This window comes from Lepisma saccharinum, chromosome 2, assembly GCF_977018435.1.
Source record: "Lepisma saccharinum chromosome 2, izLepSacc3.1, whole genome shotgun sequence".
In the NCBI taxonomy this organism is placed as follows: Eukaryota; Metazoa; Arthropoda; class Insecta; order Zygentoma; family Lepismatidae; genus Lepisma; species Lepisma saccharinum.
The window spans coordinates 108,252,780-108,263,252 of NC_139230.1; the positions used below are offsets into that span (position 1 = coordinate 108,252,780).

At 41.2% G+C, this 10,473-nt stretch overlaps 1 pseudogene; it reads left to right on the top strand.

Annotated features, from left to right (window-relative positions):
• Positions 1 to 5,896, top strand: part of LOC145983591 (uncharacterized) — a 28,822-nt pseudogene extending 22,926 nt beyond the window's left edge.
• Positions 5,897 to 10,473: the final 4,577 nt, after the last annotated feature.

Below are 10,473 nucleotides of genomic sequence, written 5' to 3' on the forward strand. Positions count from 1 at the left end.
ATTTTCACTACTTAGAAGGGAACTCAAATCTTCGTAAGCCACATCGCCATTGAAATGAGATTTACGAATGTTGCAACTCCCCCCCCCACACACACACACACATTGAAATAGGTTTTCCGTGGCACAGGATCATAAGTATATGTCGTAAACAACCAATATATATATATATATATATATATATGTGTGTGTGTGTGTGTGTGTGTGTGTGTGTGTGTGTGTGTGTGTGTGTGTGTGTGTGTGTGTGTATATATATAGGGCAGGACTGAAACATGTCACGTTCGACGATGAGGTCGCGAGTCGAACAACGCACTGTTCTACTGCAAACACCATGGCCGTAACCAGGTAGGGCCAGGGGCATTGCCGTTACCCTCGTTTGGGGGGTGTGGCAAGTACATGGATAAAAGTGCGTACAACAACAATAACAATAATAGTAATAAAGTAGCATCAAAGGCATTATTATCCTCATAAATCATGCAAAAAGGGGGTAGAAGTCGGTTCTCACGCATTTGTGTTGAAACAGAGGATTAGAAATATTTTTTCAACACGTCAATTTCACATTAGCTAATAATGGAAAACGAGCACACAAACTGTATTTGAAAGAAAGAATTTGCATGATAAATGCATTCCGAATATACATACATATGGCATGTAAAATTTCCATCTACAATATTTTCTCTTCACATGGAGCGACGTAAAATAAGTACATATGCTAACACTAAATTGTGTAAATAATAAAAGTTTCATTAAACATATATATTATTTAAATACATTACATAATCAATTCATCCAACTCGTAACAAACCAACATTAATAGCAAATAATATCACGGACCCCCATGCCATTCTCTGTTTTAAAACTTTTCCCAGTTAGATCTTTCGGCGCCCAGGGCCGACTCCAGCTACCCCCTAGCTACGGCATTGAACTTGATGAGACTGTATAATATATTAAAATATGTTTCTACTTTCATAAAATTTGAAATAAAGGGGTTGCAATTACCCCTCCGTTCCCCCTCTGCAGGTGCCCTTGGCCGTCTGGAAGGAAAATGCAAGAAAAATATGAAAACTAATTCCATCTTGAGTATCCTTTAGCCCTGCTACTCTTTAAATTCTGCTAGCCTGTTTTTTCTTGTGCTTTAATGTTTGACCCCCACCCTTGCCCCTTCGCTAGACTTAATTTCCGTCCAAGGTTGATGACCAATGCCCCCTTCCCCCTCTGGTTGCGCCACTGCGTGCCCATAGGCGTCCGGAAGGGGGCCGTGACTCCCCTGGAAAAGAAAAGTCAACCAAAAATTATACATTTCACACATATAATTTCATTTCAGCCACAATAATGTGTGTTAATTATTGCATGAACATCATAAATTCAAATTTAAGCAATGTTTTTTTTAGGGAACAACACTATTTTTGTGCCTTGTTTGTCCCCCCTGGAAAAAAATACCTTCGTTGCCCCTCCCTGGAAAAAATCCAGCGGACGTCCATGTGCGTGCCTGGTTAAGACACCATGCAATAAAAAACAATTCGTTTTCAGTGAGGAGATTTTTGATTGCTTGATCATTCATTTAGATAAATGAAGCTTTAATATTGCGTGCATTTCCTGGCAATAAGATAAAAACTGCTTACACTGAACTGAAATCGCTAAGTATATAAATTCTCCTTGGAAGAGAGAGAGCTCCTCCTAGGACTTAGTAGGATTTAGGAGCTACGTGAGTAGGCAACACTGGCTGCAGCTGTCCACGTGGTGAAGAAACGCCTGGAGCGACACGCTGCCGGAATGCGGTTTCCTTCCAGCAGGTTTTGCAGGTGGCCGGGTCTTGATGAATGCCCATTTACCTTGTAAGCGCAGAGCGCCTTGAAGACCAGGAACGCGGGTAAAGACGCAAGTCGACTCGTTGCCGTGGGCCGGAGAGCAGGTATACCTGTTCTCGCGGGCAAGCGGGAAGTGGGTAGGCAAAATCCAGACTATGCAGGCCTCTGCCCCCACAGCTTTGTGGAATTCGATTTGTGAATTACTTTTAATTTGGCGCCATTGCTCTCTATCTAAATCTATGTTTCGCACCGGTGTGCCTCTACAAGGTCACGGGTGTGCTGCGAACTTTTGTCTGTAGTAACAAATTGAATGTAAATGATTTAATCTGACTACCATGCGAGAGATCCGGGTTCGATCCCCAACGGAGGAGAACCGGTATATTTTCCACCTGTTCAAGCGACTCCGGCGCCAACCCAGCGTCGTATGAAGTGGGTACCTGGAGAAAACTTTGGGGGGTAAAGGCGGCCATGGACGTGGTGCTAATCACATCACCCCCACCTTCTACCGTGATCAAGAAAGTGTGGGGTCCAAACTCCACACCCACTTTACTCCTTCATGGCATGGTGCAATGCACAGGGAAACACTTTACTTTTAACTTTATGTTTGTATTTTTCGCTCTGTCGTTGTCATGACTTAAATAAGACGCCCCTTGATTGCAAGGGTCAATTTGTTTTTACACACATATATAATCTCTACAGGCGTTTCGGATTCATATAATCAGCTGCATGAATAGTTTCAATAATAATAATACCAAAAGTACTTATGAGTGCAGTGAATTGGATTATTATTATTATTAGTAGTAGTAGTAGTATTTTTATTATTATTATTATTAACTGATTATATTGTAACTCATTCCTAAACTTCTTATTTATATCAACAGTGCCGTAATACAGGTTTTTAGAGAAATAAAATTTATGATGTGCCGTGTTCAGTACTGGATCATTTATGGTATGCTGCAAGGACAAGAAGGAACCCCCAACCCCAAAATAAACCCTCCTCCACCCGCATACTTTCGGAGGTATGCGCTTATGCCCTGGTGCCTGAAAATTAACTCAGTGTTTCAGTTCCGCGATTTTTTTTACGGATTCCCCCGCTTTTCTTGGATTCATCCTTTATTTTCCTTATTTTTTGTTTACAGTAATTCACTGTGACATTGGCATGAAGAACCAAATTTGTTCGGTTTTCCTAAACAAAATCGGTTTTACAGCATTCTACGAGGAGATAAGTAAGATTAAATTAAACGATAGTAATAGTAGGTGGTAAATGTGTGTTAGTGGTCAACATTAAAAATATTTATGAATGCAGATACAAAATTACATAAGTGTGTAATGGTTGGGTAATATTTTGTTAGGATAGGTTATATTGTGTGTCGTGTGCCTTAGTGTTAGTGTCAGAAGGAAGTCATGAGGTAAAAAGACGTCCGTGAAAAGTGTAAAGTTATAGAGGTCCTATCACGGGTAAATATATGTTGGTTAGTTATATTGCCCACTTATTTGTCCTTGATTCGGCCGCGACAGCGAGAAAAGATTAAGATTCAGTTGAAGTGAAGAAACTTCTCTTGGTACTTAATTACTGTGATGCGTAGGGAGTAAAACCACAGACTAAAAAACGACATTAATACCTATTTTGTTCTTTGTTTCTTGACTGTAAACTTACTGCTCTCTAGGACACAGCCTATATATTATACAAGTTATGTCCTAAAAGTAAATAGACCACTTCTGGAAAAATCGTTTTATTGAAGGTACTGGTGTGTTTAAGGGGGCTATCGAATTTGAACCTTCTCAGAACATACTCCGCACATAAATACTATCAATTCAATTCAATACCAATTTATGTGATGTAAAAATGTTACTAGAATTTCTATTTTTTCCCATATGCCATTTTCAATGTAACAATGCCATGGTACGTTAATATTGTTACCCACTTGCTCGATGACTTAGAGACAGTTAAAGACGACAGTTTCTACCACTAAGTTATCCAGATACCTGTACCATGCACCGTCCCGTTTCAATTTAATCATCATTGTTGCGGTCTACTGGGAAGGAATCATTGATTCTTCAAACTGTTATGGGTTTTCAGCGACGCATTTATGCGCAGCAATCATAGGCGTAACTTAACGGGGGCAAAGGAGACACTTGCTCCCAATTTTTTTAGGTTTATGGAGATTCACGAGATAATGGTACTTTTGATAACCTCTTGAAACCCGAGGACTAAAGTAATCAGTAATTTTATGATTTTTGCAAATGTAACACCTATTTATCAAAATAGTCCTGGATGATATTTCTATGAGCTTCAAAAAAGAAAATATTCTGCTCCACCCCACCCCCCACCCCATCAGTTAAGCTCCAAGTTTTTATACTATATTCTGAGCATACGAAACAAACATTCAATATTTTATTCTGTAAAATAACGTAAAGTTTATGACCGATGTACCAATTTCCATTTACCATTACCATCGGTCTTTCTCCACACTTCCCCAAGATCTCATTTTTTTGCTCTCTCAGAAAATGACACAGCCGTCTCAAACGAACCAGCATTCTTTCCCACGAAGCTAGCCTATATTTATTCACCGGCCTACTTCAAGAGAAGGAAGCCAGTGTGTTCCCGCAATAAACTCTGAATCCATTCAGTCTACATTCGGCTCATGTCACCATCAATTCACGTTCGGCTTGATGGTTGAAATATAGAGAAGCAGGGGCCAACGATGAGATGCAGCTAATCACGATACTTCAAGCATTTTAAAATTTAAAACCCCCAACGCGACTCTCGCCCTCGTCCTGAACAACGATCCTCTGTTATCGAGGGAGTAAGCAGCTTCCCAGGCACGTAACCAAAACAACAGCTCTGCACATAACAGACCGGAGCAGACGACATAACTCCTGCAAGCGCGCCAGCCAGTCTACAGTTTGAACATTTCCCTGTCAATGTGACGAATATGAAAATTTAAACTACAACCGTGCCCAAAAATATATCTTCGCCTCAGTTAAGTTTAGACAGCCACAGAACGCATAACTTTAACGAATTGTCCGAAGTGAGTTACTCGCACCCAAGTTATGAGCAGCTAAAATTAATTAGAGCGAGATACTTTTCGCTCTCCAAATCAACCCCGCAAACAAGGAGTTATTGTGTTTCCATGCTACGCGATTATCACTCCTCAGTGCAAACTTTAAGTCACGTGAGGGAGGAGTTAAAGTGTATGGACCAATAGGGATCGAGGACAATCCCTCTTCGTAAGAGTGTACTCAAGGGAGGTTATCTAAGTGTCCCCCTCCGATTTCCATGAAACTTGGAAGATGTATAGAAGGGCCCAAAGGAAGAAATACATATTTTTTTGTTTCGGCTAAAAAACTGTTTTAGGGAGCAAAACCTCCCCTCTAATGTCAAGATGAGGACAAATTGAAGTAGGGGTCTGACCCCTGTATCCCCCTCCGATTTCTATGAAACTTGGAAGGTGTATAGAAGGGCCCAAAGGAAGAAATACGTGTTTTTTTGTTTCGGCTAAAAAACTATTTTAGGGGACAAAACCCTCCTCAAATGTCAAGATGAGGACCGATTGAAGTGGTGATCTGACCCCTGTGTCCCCCTTCAGGTTTCCATGCTCTGCTATTGGATTCGTGGAATGGACATAGTGATATTGTTATGCGAGAGGTGACACCACGGGACAAAAACATTACTCTGTTGACAATACCTAAAGGATTGACTGGCACTCTCGAACCATTAGATGTGTATGGATTTAGGATTTGGAAAAATTTCGTGCGACGGTTTTTCTGATCTTGTCCTGTTACTACACAGTGACATTAATCTCCAAATACGCAATAACATTATCAAATTACAATGACTCACACATAACCAGTTGTCCTCACCCAGGTTTCGACACGTCTTCCAATACGCATGGTATAGGAGTGGGTATCTTCCCGAAAGGCCACCTCCATTTGAGAATCCAGTGGCATTCTGTTTTGGTGGTGACAGTAATCATATATGTGATGTTTGTGGTGCAGTGGCAGTAATCAGATGTGCATGGTGTAACCGAACATTATGTTTAAATCATTTTTTTGAGGAGTACCATTACTGTGACGAGTATGTACATTGACACCGTGGAAGCAACAATGGGGGCGGTTTTCAATGTGATGCATGGGTGCTTGTCTTTACTTTGTGTTGGCAGATCGGTTACCATAACGTTGTTTCGTGTTACTTCCTGGTGGTAATAAATGTTTTATACATGCTGTGTATTAATCTATAGAACTATCCTCTTGTGTCCTTGGCTATGGATATCACCTATATGATATCTAGGTAATGCTTGATAGGGTTATGGTTCCCGTGTGCGGCTATTTTGATGCTCCGTTACCCTGCCTTAATCCGTCTATTGTTATGCCCATGGCTATCCGGGAACAACGGTGTCTATGAATTCGGCATCTCTCTACAATTGCACTGCGTTTGGTACCGACAATCCTACAGTTCTCTGCTGTGTGTGTTCCAATTATAATTATATGAGCGTGTTGTTCCTATGCCAGATTTTCGTGGTTTCGGAGTCAGATCACCACTTCAATCTGTCCTCATCTTGACATTTGAGGGCGCTTTTTAACTCCTAAAACAATTTTTTAGCCGAAACAAAAAAAAAAACAGGTATTTCTTCCTTTGCCTCCTCTATACACCTGACACGTTTCATGGAAATCGGAGGGGGACACAGGGGTCAGATCCCCACTTCAATATGTCCTCATCTTGACATTTGAGGGAGGTTTTGCCCCCTAAAACAGTTTTTTAGCCGAAACAAAAAAAACAACATATTTCTTCCTTTGAGGCCCTCTATACACCTGCCAAGTTTCAATGAAATTGGAGGGGGACACAGGGGTCAGATCCCCACTTCAATTTGTGCTCATCTTGACATTAGAGGGGAGGTGTTGCCCCCCTAAAACCGTTTTTTAGCCGAAACTAAAAAACACGTATTTCTTCCTTTAGGCCCCTCTATACACCTGCCAAGTTTCATGGAAATCGGAGGGGGACACTTAGATAACCTCCCTTGTCAGAGAACGGGGGGAAAAGGGATACTCTCGCAACAACTTTCTTCAACCTCGGAGGGGAAAAGAATTTTCTCCTCACTGGAACTCATATTGTGCTACAAGTCTTTGTCTATATACTGTGATGTTAAGTTAGTTCATTAAACTCACGAAGAGGAAAGGTGCCTCTATAAGAACGTTACTTATGTAAATTCGTGTTTTCTCGCGTTATTCAATTGTTCTGACCCAGTGCACTATGGGTAGTCAACTCCTTTGTTGACAAGTGAAGGTGAAATTCTAATGTGTGGTGAGGTATTGTAAGTATGCAGTGCTTCTATTAAATATTTTCTTTACATTATTTCTCGTGTCCTGATTACTTTGATATAATAACAACGAGTTATATGCTTGGCTTGTGATCGAAGACCATAGAATAGGAAATGTAAACATTTCCTATCCCTTGGCCGGATTCTGGGCCGTTACCAAAACACTACTCCCATGTAGGTGTTACACTTTATTTTCAGGTTCTATTCATGTAAACAAACACCCATGCCTGGTGTAAGTAAAATTCGAACCCACTCACTCCAGATGTTGTTTGACTAAACGTCCTTGCCTTGACGTAAGATTCGAACGAAAACATCCCTTTTGTTTATAAGTTTTATGGTTGACGTAAAAGTGTGGAAGAAATAGAAGGAAAATTACAATTAGATAATTAACCTCATAGAATCAGATCGTCTTAATGTGAAAGAAAGTAAATAACTTCGACTAATGCTGCTTTTGCACTCTTGCAGCTGTATTTTCCCAGTATTTCATATTATTTTTGACCGAATCGAGCGGAAGTCTACGTCCACTTTATGCTCGGTCTGATCGAACTGGAGCTACAATTCAAAGTGCGACAAGGAAAACTTGAAACGTGACCCCAAAAGAAATCAAATGCTGGAACCTATATTTACAAGTCCAACATGTTATCAGTGAATTCCCTGCGTAAATTCCTCAGAGTATATGTAAATAAAATAGAGTAAGTTAGTTAGCATATATTTTTAACAGTGTTTGGAATTACAGTTTAATGTGGAATCGGTGCTGGGGACCCTTCATTGCAGCTTCACCATACACCATATAGGCCTATACTGTATACATACATTATATATATATATAATTCCTTTCCAAGACTATATATATATATATATATATATATATATATATATATATATATATATATATATATATAGTCTTGGAAAGGAAAGGAGCAAGGGCCTCCTTGGTGATGCATGGTAGCATCGTCGCCTTGTAATCAAGGGGTTCCTGGTTCGATACCCGGTGGATGCTCATAGTGGTTCGGATCCCACTTTACACTGTAGAACCAGTCCCGATTAGTCTTACTGTGCATAAAGTGAACTTAAAAAACACAAACTCAATCAATCAATAAATTGGAAAGGAACATCATTTTCTTTTGTAGCCCCCAACAGTCTACGGATATAGACTCGCGAAATCCACAGGCATTATTCGGGAAACTAAATGCAGAATGAACTCATTAACTTAAAGACTGATACACCAAGAACAATGTTATTTAGTCTTTAGATTTGTAAATGTGCTCGAAGAAAATTGAGAAGTAGATAAAACCCTTTTCCGTGGTTTTAGATAATAAGTGCTGGAACCAGGTTTACAAGTATTGGCAACAGTGCAAATATGAAATGTGTGCGTAGTGAGTTCAAGCTAGGTATCTCATGTATACAGTTTGTACCGGAATCGAATCCGGTATCTCTTAGTTCAAGGCGACCGCGTTAAGCACTATTCTATAGGGTGGGCCCGAGTCTTCTATGGCATCTGATTGTTCACTTGGGAAATGATGACGATAAGAAATTTTATGCACACGTCCAATTCTTTAAAATTAATTGTGTGTGGCACTGGATAAAACAAAGTTCCCACACGCTCAAATGATTACGCTCTCGTCTTTGGTTCGGCAGGTTCAACAAGGGGTCCCGGTTTCGATTCCCGATGGAGGCACATAGTGGTTCGGATCTCACTTTAAACTGTAGGTCCAGTTCCGATTAACCTTACTGTGCATAAAGTGGACTTAAAACACAAGTTCAATTAATCAATCAATTGAAAGGTTCAAGGTTCGATCCCTGGTGGTCCCTGGTGGTTGATTTCAGAAGGGGCTTATCACTTATCAGCAGCCACCATCTAAAGGAGAAAAGATTGGGGGAGGGGTAAATGCGCTGAAGACGAATTTCTTGATATATTGCAACTAACCATATACAAGATGTTTAATCTTGTTCATGAAGTAAATTTAATTAATACTACACATTATTAAAATCAGATATTTGTTGGATTTCGGGAAAGGACTGCAGCCCCCGAGCCCCTTCCCTGGGCACGTGCCTGCTTTTATTACTTCCAAAAGTTCTGTGCTGTTCCAACATCGTGAGGACAATTTGGGAAATACTTGAAAGCGATATGGAAGCAAATTCTGCTCTCGAAACTAGATGGGACTTGATGTGATGACCACGCGCAACCGAATGAACTCTTCGCACGCCTTGTCCCTCAATATTAATTTTACTAACTAATTGTAAGTTTTTCTGCGTCTCCTCGATGACGCAGTGGTAGCGTCGTCGCCTTGTAATCAAGGGGTCCCGGGTTCGATACCCGGTGGAAGCACATATTGGTTCGAATCACCTATTTATGACAATCAGTTTTTGTCACCTACTTTTTTATCCTAGGTTTTCGTTATTTTATATTTTTCTGTAACTTCGTATCCGCTTGAAGCTTCGGTAGAAAAACGCCACGTTCCTGAACCTTTTGTGTTTTTCTGCCTTTGTCAACTTTTCCCCCTTTCGGTCGTAGGAGCTCGGGACCGACAGTGTGCTGTGATAAATCCTTCACTGTTTTTGAGCGACTTTTGTGCATTTGGCGACGGGAAAGTCAACGTGGGAGGCCAATTACTGAAGGAACATGTTACGTACCGGATGAGGGTAGAACTATTCTTTTCACCCCATTTTAACGCAACACGTGTGCTTGAAGAAGCTGGACCAGGCAAAAAATGGACGCTTGACCACCAACGTCGTAACTTCAGATTCCCGCGCCTAAAAGTCAGTCCGTTGTATTCGAAGTTTCAAGCTGTCTTTATATAGTGGCAGAACGAACAAACAAGAACAGTCTAGCGCCAATTTTCGAACCGACAACACCTCTGCGACAGTCGGAGTAAAGATTCGGGACTTTGTCTTTTTCTACCGCGCCGTGTATTTTATCCTGCGTGAGTGAGTGACAGTGACTAGTTGTACGAATACGCAGTGTTAATTGGTGACCTGTGCACTGGATTCGCGTTATTCGTTTTGTGACGAGGAACACTAATACCACTATGGCGGGCTAATCACGAGAGAAGGAGGGCCTGGGGTCTTCCTAGCCTGCATGAAGCCGACAACGCAGCAGATCATCGCTCAGCGTCGCGACGCCACACCACTAAAACGCCGTCACAAACACCACATCGCCACGAATAACGCCCACAGCCCGATTAGAAGCCATGAAATGATACCGCCGAAAGCCGAAGCCGAATCAGCATCCTAGAGTACTTCGACGCCGACGCCGACGCCCGACGAGAATTCTACGGAGAGAGAGAGAGAGAAATTGGAAGATGAAGCGACACCAGCCCACACTTAGATCTACCGTCTAGAAGAGAGAT